The following is a 15,422-nucleotide window of genomic DNA, read 5'->3' on the forward strand; positions in this document are numbered from 1 at the left end:
ACTTTGCTGTATGGGAGTACAGATACCTAGGCATTACTCACAGCAGTGGCATCAGAAGGGAATCTTGGCTCTCTGTGGACATTAAGTAATAATGATACTTGATACCACATTCATGAGTTAGTGACAACAATGTCTTCAATATGAGTGTACAGGGTAAGTTATGATACTTGCAGTATTGGTCGTTATTTGTGGCAGTCCTCATTAATACAGCAGTAAAAGTGCCTTGCATCACTTCTTAATCTTAATGGTACCAGCTCCAGCAAATACATCAAACCTGTCTTTCATATAATTTTCTCTAGAATATAAAATAAAGTTCAAGGTTTGGGCTTGAGCCCAGCATCTCTGGTTGCCTGAAGCACTGGAATAACAGTAATGTTCAGCAACTTCATTCCTCTACACTGGATATACATAAAAGTAGCTATTCAAGAGAGCTTTCTCGGGTACCAGACTGTGCCAGGGACACGAACGCGGTCACCAGCACTGCCTGCACCGAGGCACAGCGGGATGGAGGCTCTGCCGCTACACAGAACCAAAAATTAAAGCCACGTCAGAGGAAAGTAACACGGACGGGAATTGTCACAACTCTCGTCTCCAGTGCGGTCCAAACCAGACACCCGGGCAGCAGCACAGGCACAGGACACACACCCCGCGACATTGCTTTCCCCATCTGCAATCCTGCGCCCTCTTGTAACGCCAAGTCCGCGCAATGTGTGTGAGACTTAAATGTGTGAGGCTTTTCCCCGCCGACCCCCAGGCACGGCACAGCGCCGGGTGGGCTCCTCCTCCGCTCCCCGGCCGTACCTTGCCGGCGGAGGGCTGTCAGCGGAGGGTCAGTCCCCGCGGCTGAGGAGCCGCTGCCCTCAGTGCGGGACATCCCTGCCCGGGGCCGGGAGCACCGCCCTGCCCGTGCGGGCCGGGCCGGGTGTGAGGGCGGGCGGTGCTGCCACAGGCGGGGCCGCGCACGCGCCTTCCTGCGGGAGCGTAAGTCTCCATTTTGTTAATTTCACTGTCTGTTCGCTGTCGCTCTTCCCGGCGGGAGCGGCGGGCGCTGAGGGGATGCGGGAGCGGAGCGCTCTGCCGGCGCTGCTCCCCCCGCTCCCCGCGGCCGTGCCGCTCCCTGCGCCCTCCGCGCCCGCCGCCCCGCCCCGCACCGGCTCTGCGGGTCGCCTCGCTGCCCCTCCATCCTCCCCTCCCTACCATGGGGGTGCTGAACCGCCCCGTGGGAACCTTTACCCGCCTCCTCTCGCTCGGTGTGCGGGCACGGACCCTCGGCATGGGCAGAAATACGGCAGATCCCGAAATACAGTGTTTTACAGCAAACCCATTCATCTTCAACCCCTTCTCTTCCCCCCCATCCCCCGCGAAACCAAGGCAGTCATTGCAGTGACCGAACGATGTTCGGATGGCAGAGGCTCTGAGCAGTTGCTTGTGTTTAACGTGTAAGGCAGTGAACGCTTAAAATCGTTGTGGGTGCTTCAAGCGCTTTGTCCCAGGTGATGGATCGAGTGCTCCCGCGCCAGTTCCTAAAGGATTTTAGCTGCGCGTGGGGAGGCTGGGTGAGAACGCCATGCACAGGGCAAAGGTGGTGCTTTTCCAAGGATACCATGTGTTCAAGGAACAGATCCATATTGCAGGTCTTTCAGAAGTCACTTAAGAAATTAATAAATTCCATATAAAGAACTAAAAAACACCTGCCCTCCTCCCCCCACCAAAAAAAGAAAAAAAAGAAGAAGAAAAAAAAGTCCACTTGTTCCTGGTTCTAGGCTGAAACCTAAAATGTGAGCTCAGGGATGCTCAGCTGAAAGTTGCTTTTGAGACAAGAAACACAGCTTGGCCTCAAATTATTTTTGTGGGCTTTAATGTCATTAAAAATCTTTAACGATTTGACACACAGGAATATGGGAAGTTCAGTTCAAAGAATATTTGCACGCAATATGTAAATTGTAAGCACTTTGCAGCTTTCTGAGTATTTAGTTTTCAAATGTTGGATGTTGGTGATTCAAATAAGACATTCCAGAGCATGTGCTAAAATCTTGATTTTAAATTGAACCACTGAAATGTCTAATGGAAAAGTGGTGCTAAATGTTTTTCGTTTTTCCTCAGGACAAGATGTCTCTTATCTACAATAAATAGCAGGCCCCCTGATTTCATAACCTGCTTTCACATTTTCCTTCAAATGCATTTTTAGACATTCTGAGTAGTTTTAAATCTTTGAATGACAGCAGAGTACAATTCCTGTCTTTAAAAGTTGCATTCTGTGTTCTGAAAAGAAATTCTAGTGCTTTTTTCCTATGTGTTAGGCATCGAGTGCTGGTAAAAGCTGAGGTTAGTTTGCTTGTCAATGCCACCACTTACTATGAAACCTTTAGTTGTATTTCTTTCAGCTTGTTTATTTTTTCCCGTTGTGAGGCATTTGGGCAGCAGTGTTGCTGGTTTCATTCAATGCGAGCTGTTACGTTTCCAAGTATAGCACTTCTGATGCAAGTTCTAATTCAGTCTCTTCAAAATATTCTGTTTATAATAATGCTAGTTTAATGGTATTATAGCATTGAGAAAACGTAGACGAATTAAGGCACTATGTGGAAGCTGTGGAGCCTACTTGTTTTCATTTATTCATTAAACTTTTTTTTATTTGAGTCCATTTTTCAGAATTTTTTTTCCCCAGTTTCTTATAATTTGTTACTTTTGTTATGGTTTATGTCTCAGCTCTGAGTGCAATGAGAAGAGTGTGTTACAGAAAGCCTGTAGTAAGAGTAATATATTTTAGTTTGACAGCCTTTGAATTGTATGTTTGCAGTTTCCATTGGCTTTGCTAGTGACTTAGTTAATATTTTTACATGTTGGGAAAACTGCAGGATAAAGAGATGCTATTGAAAACAATGGCTTGGGTCAACTCATATGACTTAATGTTGAGCATGGGATTATCCACTTGTCGTGCATATTACAACTGTGTACGTGCTTTATAGGATTTGCCTTTTGTAGTTACAATGTGTAATCCTCTCATATTCATTTTGTCGTCTGTCACACGAATCCTTTTGTGACTTTGCAGTAAATTGAATTATTCAGTTTTATACATGTCAGTCATTCTTTCTTCTCCAGTATCTGCAGCTTCATTTATGTCAATTACATTTATTAATGCTATTTCGTGTATTTGTAATTTTGTCTATTTCTGCAAAAGTTAAAAATACTCTCCCTTTTCAACTTTGTCATCTGATCTGTGTATAGAATATCATCAGTGTGTGTATAAACAGTTTCAGACAGATTGGCCATGTTTACTACGGAGGCCCAAATATTGATGTATTAAGCCTACAAGGAAAGTGTTGTTGATTTCTATAACTCAGATTCTTACAGGAGAATGATTCCAAAGTGCAAATTGATTATTTCCAAATATTTTGTTACTGTGTAGGCAATGTTTTATTTTGTGCATTAAGATTAATTAGCTCTAAGTGAAACTTCAGTTGGCCAGTATAATCCATATTTTCTCCTTTTAAAAATAATATCTCAAATGTGTTGTTTGGCTTCCTATGGTTTCTTCACTTACATTTAAATTATTCTTGCAGGGCTACATGTTTTTGTTGCTTTGCTATTTCCATAAGCTCTAGGGGAAAATGGACGCTTTAAAGAAGGTCTTAATAAATTATGTTCATTCTTCTTGTCTTTCTCTACTATACCAGTAATTTATCAAATAAAACTGTTAGATATGTTTGGCACAATGTGTTCTTTGTGCATCCTTGTAGTTTGTAACTCATGTTTTCCAAGTGCAGAGTTAAAATGTGTATGTAATTGGATTTTTTGCTTTGCTTGTTCTGGTTTTCTTTTGATTTTTTATTTTATTTATTTTTTTTAAGGCCTAAAACCTAACCAAATCTGGTTTTGTTTTATTTGGTGCTAAAATGCGTGCTGGGTTCCTTTGGGTGGTTGAGTTTATATGAAGGAAATGTGATTATCCCTAAAGCCAGAGGGTCATTCAGAGTATCCATCATAAATACCCAGTGTCAGAATTGGAAGCCTTTCGCTTTGGAGTGTTTGTAAATTTTTCTTGTTTATTTTGTTACCTCTCCACGTAACATCGAGCACACCTACTAAGGATAAAATTGGGTTGTATGAGAAGCAGCCTCATAATCAGCATTTAGAAAGCTTTACTAGTAAAAATGAAACCTGGTTTAGTTGAACATGATTCATGTGCTTTTCCTGGTTGTATCTTTAGGCTGGATCTAGTCCTTTTTGTGACTAACCTACCCTTTCTGTGTCGATGCAGTCTCAGTGGTGACTGTGCAGTGAAATGTTGCTCGCTCTCTCAGAAGCCGATCAGTGACTCAGCTCTTAAAAGAGTTTCGGCAGAAACCCCCTAATTAAGACTATTTCCTCCTCCCCTCCCTTGAATTTCAAGACAGTATGTAACTGTATTCCTGCAAGGAACAGATTGGAGAGCTCTCCTCTGCTGGGGCTTGGATTCTGAGGAGGAATCCCCTGCCATTAAAAGGACCCTAAATGGAGTTTCAAGAGACTGTGATCCCCCAGGGAGATGTGTCAGAGAGGGAGGCTGAGGTTGCCTGCAGAGAGGAGCAGGTGTTTACCAAGGTTCCTGCAGATGGTTGTGGTAACAGGGAAGAAAAGACTGGGTTTAAGTGCCTTGGACTTCGTTGTTTTGAAAAATACAACTCCACCCTCGAAAGTTGAAACCATTAACAGAAGAAGTCCTCGAGCTAGACAGCACAATGTATTAATGGTCTATTTTCTATTTTACTTGTTTACCCTGTTTTCAGGCAAAGTACAGGAGATAAGTATTGCAAACTTCATGCCTGTTTTCATGGATACTCAGCTTTAATTGTGTTCATCTTTGCTATTATGTTGATATTCCATCACGAGTGCATATCGTGCTGAATTTCAAGGATCAGGACAGTAATCAGGTGATTCATTAGTTTCATTTCAATGGAATTATTATTTATACTCAGGCAGAGAGTTTGCTTTGATTGGCAAAAGGAACATTAAGGAATCATCCTTAATTCTTTGGTTAAACTTCAGGCTAAGATGGTGTTGGAAAGAGCTTGACAGCATAGCAATTCAAATAAAGGTAAACCAGTATTCTGGAGGCACATCTTGCAGCAATCTAATTATTATAATTGTGGACAGTATGCTACTGACATTTATAAGGAAGAGTTTTGTTGAATTTTTACTGCAAGTGATTAGAAATTTCTTTTTCCTCCTATCTTAGTTCTTATATGTAGAGTGGTGTCACAGACCAAGTAGAGTTAAAAAAAAAAAAACAGGCTTTAATAAAGAATAGATGAAACAGCTAATACTATTTACAAACTCAATTTTCCTTTGTTAATACTTTATCCTTGTTAAAGTCAGCTGCTGATACTGGACCTTTCCACTCTTACTTGCTTTTCCAGATCTTGAATTACTTCAGCTTGCTCCTGCCAGTTGCTCTGTTCCAGTTTCCAGATTTCAACTTCCCTGGAGCAGAAGACAGGCAAGGTAGTGTTCCATTGTACCTTTCAAGTGAGATGTTTTCCTTGCACATATTTGTAATGAAGACCAAGGTGTACAAAATGCATATTTAAAAATACTTCAGGTAAAAGTAGATTAGAGCACTGGCTCCTGTGAAAAAAGGGACGAGCTTGGGAGTACGAGTAGCTATAAATAGTGGTGTATGTTTGCTGGCCCTGGTGCCGCTCTTCAGGCAGCAATCCCTGGATTACAGTTTATTCCTGTTTTATACACACGCAGCACAGAAAAGGTGGTTGTGTTGTAAAGATTCAGAATACTGAGTTGTCTTTACCTAAGTGAAAGCTTTTGAGCAGTGATGCCTTTGGTAGTATTGTCTTCTCCAGAGGAGTAACAGTTTCCTTCACTCTTACTAAAAAACTGCTCAGAAAACCACAACCCTGTCGCACTAAAAAATGAACTCAAAGTGTAGGAATCAATTAGAATAATTATCAACATACAACTCCACAGCAGAATTAAGCACTGGTATTTGCTGAAAATCAACTAGATTATCATGGCTATAAGCCCGTGATAATTATTGCTTTCTGTGTCTTCTTAGAAGGAATTTGGAAAGGTCAGTTGTATTTTAATGGTCAACAGTCAATAGATGGGCAAAATGTAGGACTTTGGGCAGATCACACATAGCAAGGGGATGATTTAATGAGTTCAAATGGTTAATATGTGGTTTTCCTATGTTAAAAATCCAGGTATGCTGTAAACTATATTTCCTTTGGGGATAAAGGGTTCCATTCCTTTGTGCCATGAGAAACAAGAGTATACCTGGATAGTCGAGAGGTTTGGGTTGTGCCAAATCCGATTCTTCAAAAACAAATCCAAATTCTCAAACAAGCAAAATTACAGTAGAATTTTTCAAGCTTATGTAGTGCTTCTAAAGGCCTGCTCTATTTAGAAGTGGTGTGGCTATTCTAGTAGTAAACTTGAAAAATTGTAAATAGGTCTTGGCAAAAGAGTTGGTTTTAACCTTTAAGACAACACTAAAGAAAATGATCTAATTGTGATGTAAATAAACCTTTCTATTTTATTCAGAACGTGTGCTTTTCTTCTCATTGATTTGCACTGCAATATTGAATATTCCCAGTGTAACTCATCAGATTTGCATTGTAGTGCAACCAAAATCAGCTGCATTTTTCAGCTTCACATTTCTAGATACTCCAAAGTACAGATTTTCTGTATTGGCCCTGCAGTGCTGCCTGTTACTTTATCAGAATTAATGCTGTGGTTTACTGCATGAATAGTCAAAAACATTTCTATTAATTCTTCCAAACATAAATGTTTTTCAGGATTACCATTTACAGAGATTGACCAAGGTGTTAAGTTCCTAAAAATCTGATGGGTCTGGTAGGTATTGGCCTTGGCAAGTGTTCTGTTGTTTAGAAGTCACTGCACACTGACTTTTTGGAATAGGTTTTATATGTCATTTAATTTGTTTCCAGAATTATTTCTGAAATGTTAAAGAATAAGGCTTTAAATTGGCATAGTGCTGACATTTGGCAATAAGTATTTGTGTTATTGTCCCATTCAGAGTTATTATGCAAATACTGAAAATTCCATACTTTCTAAACTGTTTTGCTGGATTTGTGCACAAGTTTTAACTGAGAACTAAGAGATAATGAAGGACTGTTAGAAAGCACTAGGTAACGTAAAAGGCTCAAATTGGCATTCAACCTGGATCTGGCATCAGTGTTCTGTTAGTAAAAACAATATAATGATTCCCTGAATGGGTAGGAAGTATTTCATAGTGGCTTTGGATTTGTAAATAGATTTTAAATGCCATTAATGCATTATTCTTTTTCTAAATGATCGCTAAAATGAAGTGGGGCTGGATTTTGTTGTTTTCTGTTGTCAGTATTTTGCCTCTTTTGTTGCTTTACCCGACTTACCACCTTCTTGATATTCCCTTTTAAAAAAAAAAAAAAGTAAAAATCATTAATTTTATACACTTTGTCCATGACCTTTTTGGCATTTCAATGAATCCAAACCAGTAGCTTCATTACAGGCTTATTTAATATACAGTAGCAGATCAACCAAGCTGACAGTCTTTAGATCCCTCTGTGAAAGGACTTTGAAATTACACTTGCAGAGAAATGTGTGTCTCCTTTTTATTTCTTGTGCTGGGACATCTCCTAATGATTTCAGGCTTTCAGTCTCTTTTTAGTGTGTGTTGTGTTATTAAATATTTAAGAATTATATGGTTGTGATGAATCCTATTTTGGAACAGCAGAAATTTGTTCATTGCAGAAAGTCTTCAGTTGGAATTTGGCTTTAAAACATGCAATATTAGAAAGAGCTGGGGGAAGGACAGACGGGAGCTTGCCTAAATCTAAGCTTTAGGAGTCTCTTCAGCCTTATTTTTGATTAGGCAGATGTTTTGCTGAAGAAAATGCAGAGTCTCATTTAAAATATGGTTAGGTTCACATATTTGTGGAAAAAACCCAAATGCAGATGAGCACATCTCAAAAGAAGAGCTGATAATCTACCCAATATTTCAATATAAAATTTTATATAGATTTCATCTTCCATTGCTCTGCAGGCCTTTATAGAAGTTGTATTTAAACTGCAGTGGTGTTATTGTTTGGTGAACAGTTGTGCCTCTTTGTGTGCTGCTGTAAACTGTTATCAACTAATACCTCTGCTTCAGTTATCATTACAGACTGGTGTAATTTGCTTATTAAAAATTACAAATATGATTATTTCTATAATAGCTATGAAGAGATATTAATATTATTTAGATAAGAAGTTATTATGAATTTATTTATGGTATGTTGTCCTGCTCAGGGCTGAATTGGAAAAGAAGAGTATTGTTGGCAGTGGGACTGTAGCAATTAAGCTGATCAGTGTGGATAGTAAATAATTGTGGGGAATAGTTACTTGTCTGCAACGTTGTAACAAAAATCAAGTTTGTTTGTTTGTTTGTGTTTTTTTGTTTTTATGGGTTTTTTTAAGTTGTTATAGAAGAGGAAACTTGTTGCGGGATTTAATCAGGAATGATTTAGTGGTCGTTGGATGTTCAAGCAAAACAGTGCAAAGAATCTTCTGAGGTACTTGAAGGCTGGACAAATCAGTGCATTTTAGTATAGATACTGTTTATAGGATTGGTCAAAGAAATGAAAATTAATTTCTTAGGAAATAAGTTTTCCTAAAGTTTTTTGTGCCTAAAGATGTAGACAATTGTTTCAAAATGTGAGAAGAAAATATGGAAGTAGAAAGAACGTTTATTCTGTTAACAGAATAAACAATAAACAATTAACAGTTGTTTTTTCCTTTATTTTTTAGTGTGATGTTAGTTTTTGATCATGTATGTGAGCATTCTTCCTATATTGAAAATATGAATATGAAGACAGCATTAGAAAAGATAGAATCATTCTACATTATTCATGGAATATTTTGTGTTTATTGTAAGACCCACATCGTAACGAGTTCTGTGCTGTGTGTTGAGTCTGAATGGTGCAATTACCCCAATATTTGCCAGTGCTGGAAGAAAGCACCTCTTGTAACAGGTGTGACTCATTCCGAGTGCCAGGGCCTGTGTGGCTCTGCATGCAAGGTCAGAACGCTCTGCACTGACAGACTGTACACAGTGATCAGCTCCCTTCTCATCCTTCCTGATAAGCTGAATAAATTAAACTCCTTAATAGGAAAAGATGAGGATATCAGATAGCTGTGGCTTGTTGACAAGCTCTGAACTTCTCCGTGAGCAAAGGAGAGAGAAAAGGTCCAACATGGTGTGGCAGAAGAGGGATGTGATTGTTGCCTTAATCTGAAAGGGCTGGCTGGCCTACAAGAAGTTCAGAGAATGACCCAGTGACACAGAAATAAAGGAATGCTGCTCTGGAAAACTGCCTTGTCCATGATCCCACCTCAACCTGTGTCAGCTTTTGGCAACACGGAGGTTGCACGTTCTGAACCTAAACAGGGCTTTCAGCTCCCCTCGCTGATTCTTCCCATTTCCTGAGCCATAAATAACACAGCCACTGGCATTGACCTGTTTTGGAGCTTGCATAAATTAGAAGGCTCCTTTCTTTGTTTTTCTGACTGTTGGAAGCAATGGTCAGCTTTGGTGGCTGATAAATGGTTTGTAACTCCTGTTGTAACATCTGCCCTGCCAGCAAGGAAGGGGCTGTCAGCTGGTTTCAGGGAGGGCTCATTTGTGAATATTTCTGAGTCTGTGAATATTTCTGTTCCTTGTAACTAGGGAGTTTTTACTAGTCAGAACTGCTTGTCATGTTATTTATGCTGCAGATCTTGATGTTTTTTACTTGTTATGTCTGAAAAATCTGAGATAATCAATGTAACTGAGAAGCTTTAAGCAGCCTATTATATGCTGGGTGATCAAGGATGCAACTACAGGCCACTCCTACAAAACCTGATTTTTAAAATGTTGGTGTAAATTAATTTTTTTTTTCTTTCAGGTGTCAGCTCTTCAACTTAAGTGAGACAGAAACCTGCATAACTGGCAGAAAGGGCTTTTCTCCTAGAGCTGAATTGTGCAGCTTAGCAGGATATTGAGGGAGTAGAATTTCAGAGGAATCTTTCTTGAACCTGAGACTCTTAGGGTTATTTCAAAAAATATTTGAAGATGGTTTTATTTTGGTAAAATGTTGTCTTTTCCCCCCTTAAGTATAGTTTGTCATCTTTGTTGCTGCATGGAACCTGAGACAGACTAACATTGTGCAAATCTGATTAAAATTATCTGTGCTGTTCCAAAGGTCAGGTGCACTCAGTGAATTTGCTTTCAAATTATTTTGTTTATTCTGTGTAGGTATGCATCTTGAGCTCTATAAAGGTCAGGAGAGGAGATTCATTTTGGAATTTAAAGAAGTTAGGTTTTCACTGCAGGTAGCCCTGGTTAGTTTCATTTGAACTCATTAAAATTATTTTCCTTTGTTGTTTTCTTTTTGCTGTCAGTTTTATTTATCTAGTGGAACTTGTTTGTAACCATGAGGTCCATTTGAAAATAGAGCAAGATTAGTAATGCATTTAATTTTTTGCATATTTTACATGATCTTAAAAATTAAGTACTGTTTGCACAAATTAAATAGTATTCTTATTTGGGTTTGTATTTCTTGGTTTCTTTAATTCATCTGGTAGACTATTTTCTTGACTAGAATAATATGTTTAAAGGATACACAGTATGTAACTGTCTCTTGCCACAAATGGTGTAATAAAATAGGCGTGGTGGTGGAATTCCTTTCAAATTCATAACAATCCTGCTTATTAATGTTCAGGTTGACTAAAATAAACACAAAAGAATTCATGTGTGTGTCCTGAAGCATAACTAATTGCAGTTTTCAGTCAGAGACCCAGTGACAATTAGTAAGGAAGTGGGATTCTATTAAATATAAAAGAAACTGCATTGTAAGGAGCCTGATTTTTGTCCTAAAAAGGCTGTTATATAAACCCCCATACGTTCCAGTTCTGTCTCTGGAATGGTTGAAATGTTTCTGCTGAGTTATTTAATGATAACTCATAGCAATGAAGATATTTTCAAAACAATAATAATGATGATTTTTCACTAAAACATGACTATCATTTTCAAAGTTTACATTCACTTGGAAAGTCTTGAGCTGTTTAACCAAATCAGATTTTTATGTCAAAAGCATTCTGACATTTTCTTTTCTGACTACAGGAGATGAAATCTGAATGAGGCAGAACATGCTGATTGAATGAACATAGTACTGAAGCTTGACAAAACTATGTTTTAGTGCACATTTCACTGAAAGGATGGACATATTTTGGAGTTATATGAAAGGTTAGAAAACTGCTCTGAGTCTCTTCTTATGTGTAAAAGAATATAAATCTCATCAAGCACAGTTGTGGTGCTTTCAGTGGTAAGTAACAGATGTCTTCCTAAGTAGAACACTCATCTTCCTTGCTGAAGATTGATTCAGGGCACATTTAATCTGTAGTTGCTTTGGTTTGTCTGGACATAACCAAGCTTGGATATGAGTAGCAACAGGTTTGGTCACACAGATTTGTTTTTTATTTTAAGAAATGTAGTAAATTGGATATTTGGCCTGGCTGGTTGACTGCTGGGTATGTACTTTGAGGGACACAGAAGGATGGTGAGGCCTAGGCTGGGTGCATTTCCTTGTGGGAGTTTTGCCAAGATGCTGCTACTGCTTTGAGGCTTTTTTTTTTCCTTGTCTGCCTCTTCCTAATTAGTGTAATTTGTAAGCCTCCCTCCACTGATTCATTATTGTTTGTAGCAGGCACTGTCATTTCTCTTTACCTAAGTGTTTTCAAAGAGAAATGTTTCTCTTTGTCAGCTTTTCATCAGTTTTGCTGTTGGAATCCTAGTCCATTAAATAGCTTTAGTGTTTATGCCTGTTGAGAGACATATCCTTCCTAGTGCTGCAACTGAAGCAATAGCTGTTAGGCCTTGACAGAGTGATTTAAGAAAAATAAAAAGCTTTTCAAAATTTGGAAACTTTAGGATATTTGAAGTAGAACTTAGAGTATGTTTTATGAGATAAACCATATAGAACTATTGTATGTACTTGACTTCGAAAAATTTCTGTTAAGTAATGTTTTATCCTGGTTTTTGTTTTCCCAGGTGTCAGGAAAAAAAACTTGCCTTCTAATATTGTGGTATTAACACTTTTTATGTCATATTAATTCTGATGTGTGGCTTGTTTTTGGAAGGTTTGGTTAGCTGGGATAAAATCTCAATATGACTTATGCTGCTGTGGCACATTTCTGAGCAGTGAGTTTGAGAATCAGACTTAAAACCAAGTATCAGTATCTAAATTCAGGGGAAAAGAGAAGAATAGAAAGGGAGAAAAGGTAGAGTGTGAAAATGTTATTCTTCAGGGGAAGGTTAATAACACTTTTGAGAGTGATATATAAGGCCTGATGTTGCAGGGAATCAGAATTCTGGCTTATATAAATACTTTGGATGCTACTTAAAGCTTCTAAAATTAGTTTATAATTTTCTTCCAGAATTGGGCTGTCATATGGAACCAAATTCATATTAATACTCGTGGCTTTACACATAATAAAACATTGATACCAATGAAGACCTTCGATATACAAAAGCAGGTCTCTTAAAGTGGGGGGTTGGTGGTGGGTTCCAAGGTATTGGGTACTAAGCATCCTATGAGATACACTGGGAATCCTAGAATTAGGAATACTTTGTCCTTGAATGTTTTTGTTATTATTTGATGCTGAGAGCAGAGCCATGGCTCTGTCTGTGTGTGGATGGTTGTGTTGATGCTGCAGTGGGCACTGTGTAATTATGCACTTTGCTGCGTTTGCACATCTATTGTATTGCCCTTAGGAAGCTTATAATGGGTATTCCTCTTGCAGTGTAAGAGTTAATTCCTAGATAGAATCCTCTAATGGTTTCCATTTGGGGTAATTTTATCTGAAAAAAACCCTTTATTATGCTGTATTTAATCTGTGTGTTGACATGCTGTGGTGGATTGTCTCAACCTGTGAGGTCTCATCAGTTCCCTTGGGTGCTTCTAATTCATGCTGTGTGTGTCATGCAGGTGTGCTGGGACACTTTCAGCTTCTCATGGATATGGACTGCAGACAGTGGAAACTAAATATGAGCACAGCTGATGTTTTTTGGAATACCAAGGATACCAGTGCCTGGCTGTTCATGCATGTTGTGTGTGCACCTGTGATGTGAAGCACTGTCTGGAACTGTCTGCTGGCAACAGCACTGATGCCTTTGCGCCTCTGAGCTCTTGAAGCTGAAAAGTTGTGGCTGTATTCTTCCTTCTTTGCTTCAGAGATGTTCCATCATAAACATAAATAATGCATGTGAAACATGGAAGTAAAGGATGCTGAGGATGAGCATTATTCATTCTGTCCATATATATTATGTGTTGATGTTGTTATCCATTTAGGGTTCTATGCTCATAATTGACTGAATTAGTTATGCATTTTTGAGTTCCACTTTGTTTTGGAGCATGCAGACAATGTCTTCAGGAAGTTTGGAGAAAAAACTGGAGAATACAAAGAATTAAGTATTGTCAGTGTTGATGAAAAACATAAATCAGAAAAAAATTGATAACATTGTTTAAATAGCTTCTCCTAAATGCGTAAGATTCTCATTAGTACAACATCAGAAGATGAATGAATATTAATGAATGAGATCAAAGACATTTAGAAATCAAAGCAAGTAAACAATTATTTTTAAGAATTATATAAGTTTTTAACTGCATGAAAATATGAATCTTCTTAACGGCTCCAGTGAGAAGTTTTTCTTGAAAATATTTTTCCTGAAAATTTTTATGTTGAACTAGAAAGGCAAGTATGTAACATAAACCAGAAAAATGTGGACATCAGAACCTGAAATATATAAAATGTCTTGCATGTGCTGTATCAAAACACCTAAATTCAACTGTGGAATCAAATAGGCTGGAATTTGCGCTTGGCCGGAGTCCATGATTTGAGCTTGACTCAGACTGTCAACACAAATTGCTAAATATTGAGAAGGAAATTACTTCTGGATGCCTCAGACTTTTGCTGTTTGCTTTTACATTTCTAGTACTTTTGGACAAAAGTTACCTGTACACACACACACACAATATATATATATATATATACCTGAAACACATATATATTTATAGTGTAATTCTGTTATAAAAATAGGGGTGTGTGTCATTTTATACTGATTTTGATCATCAGATGTCAGAATAAGACCAGAACTATCTTCATATCCATATCATTTCCAAATCTTATCTAGCAGTGTGATTAGTATGACACAGTTATTTAATCTCTGAACTGTACATGCTAGTTGTATTGCGTGGGGTATTTTGTTATCACAATATAGTGCTAGTGAATCTTCCAAGATTTAGAGGAATGACTGGAATAGTTTATTAAATATTACTTTTCATTTATCTTTAAATGTTTACTAACATTCATTTAATAACTCTTTTATTCCACTAAAAATAAACTTATTGTTTGTATGAAATGATGATTTAACAAAATAATAGGTCTAGGCATGAGTTCAGGTACCTTTTAGTTTTCTTTCTGCAATTAAAGTAAAACAGCATATCTATATAATATTTCTTCTTTAAAATTCTCTGAGGATTTTAGTTCATTTAATCCACAAAGGTCATAGTGGAAATATCACTCCAAAGGCACAGATTCCCTGGTGCAAAAAGGGAGAGTGTTCTGATCATAAAGTACCCAGTTGCTCTGGGCAATAGTTACATTATTTGACAGTTGGTGATTCCCACGAACTTTAATGGCAAAGTAGGGCTCGCGAGAGGATTCTTCAAACACTGTCAAAGAAACGGTTTCGTCTTGAACCTGGGTATAAAGCTAATGGCATCTAACAGCTTTTAGTGTCACTGAATCAAATTCCTCAAGTAGAGAGAACGGTTGACATTCTGTTTTAAAGTGACCGTATGTTTGACCCAGTTTTGCGACGGCGGTGTCATCACAATCGCATCTCGCTGCTCTGGGCTCTTGGAGGCTGACAGGCGGAACAAGTTGCCTCAGCTCACACAGCTCATCTGTCACACTGAGCAGCTTGCAGGTTTCTGTTATCTGAATGAAATGTGGAGCGAGTCCTTCTCCCTTGCTCTCGGCCGATCGGCATCGTCAGCAGCATGCTCACACCCCCGGTAACGGAGCGAAATGAAGGGTTAGAAAAAGAGAGAAGAGGAAAAAAATATGTCTAGAGATGCCTTTAATAATTAAAAGGTTTGTGGTTCTAAAATAAGGAAAAAAAATATGTCCAGGAACTAGGTGGAAAGTTAATTTCCAAAGAAGGATCGCAAATACCTTATCTGAAGTGAAAGATGAAAAGTTTTACTTGTATATTTAAGATCGGATACCAGGTTTTATAATTCACTAGGGCAGAGAAAAGCATCTCCGTTTTCATCACGAGCACTTGCTTAGCATTTAAAATGATCAAACTTCTACGGAGATTTCATTTTCCCAAAATAGTGCCC

The 15,422-nt window shown here is 38.3% G+C and overlaps 1 protein-coding gene across 2 annotated transcripts in view; it reads left to right on the forward strand.

Annotated features, from left to right (window-relative positions):
• The first annotated feature begins 914 nt into the window (after positions 1–914).
• The window catches only part of FHIT (fragile histidine triad diadenosine triphosphatase), a 533,324-nt gene continuing 518,816 nt past the window's right edge, over positions 915–15,422 (forward strand). Inside the window, exons 1-2 of one of the 2 annotated variants that reach the window (XM_050312890.1) lie at positions 915–981; positions 5,397–5,481. The gene's annotated coding sequence lies outside the window, so the exon portion shown is untranslated. Of the gene's footprint in view, positions 982–4,891; positions 4,911–5,396; positions 5,482–15,422 lie in introns of those variants that run through there. The other variant, XM_050312891.1, reaches the window with a different exon arrangement.

Source organism: Myiozetetes cayanensis, unplaced genomic scaffold, assembly GCF_022539395.1.
Source record: "Myiozetetes cayanensis isolate MyiCay16 unplaced genomic scaffold, myiCay2020 scf18, whole genome shotgun sequence".
In the NCBI taxonomy this organism is placed as follows: Eukaryota; Metazoa; Chordata; class Aves; order Passeriformes; family Tyrannidae; genus Myiozetetes; species Myiozetetes cayanensis.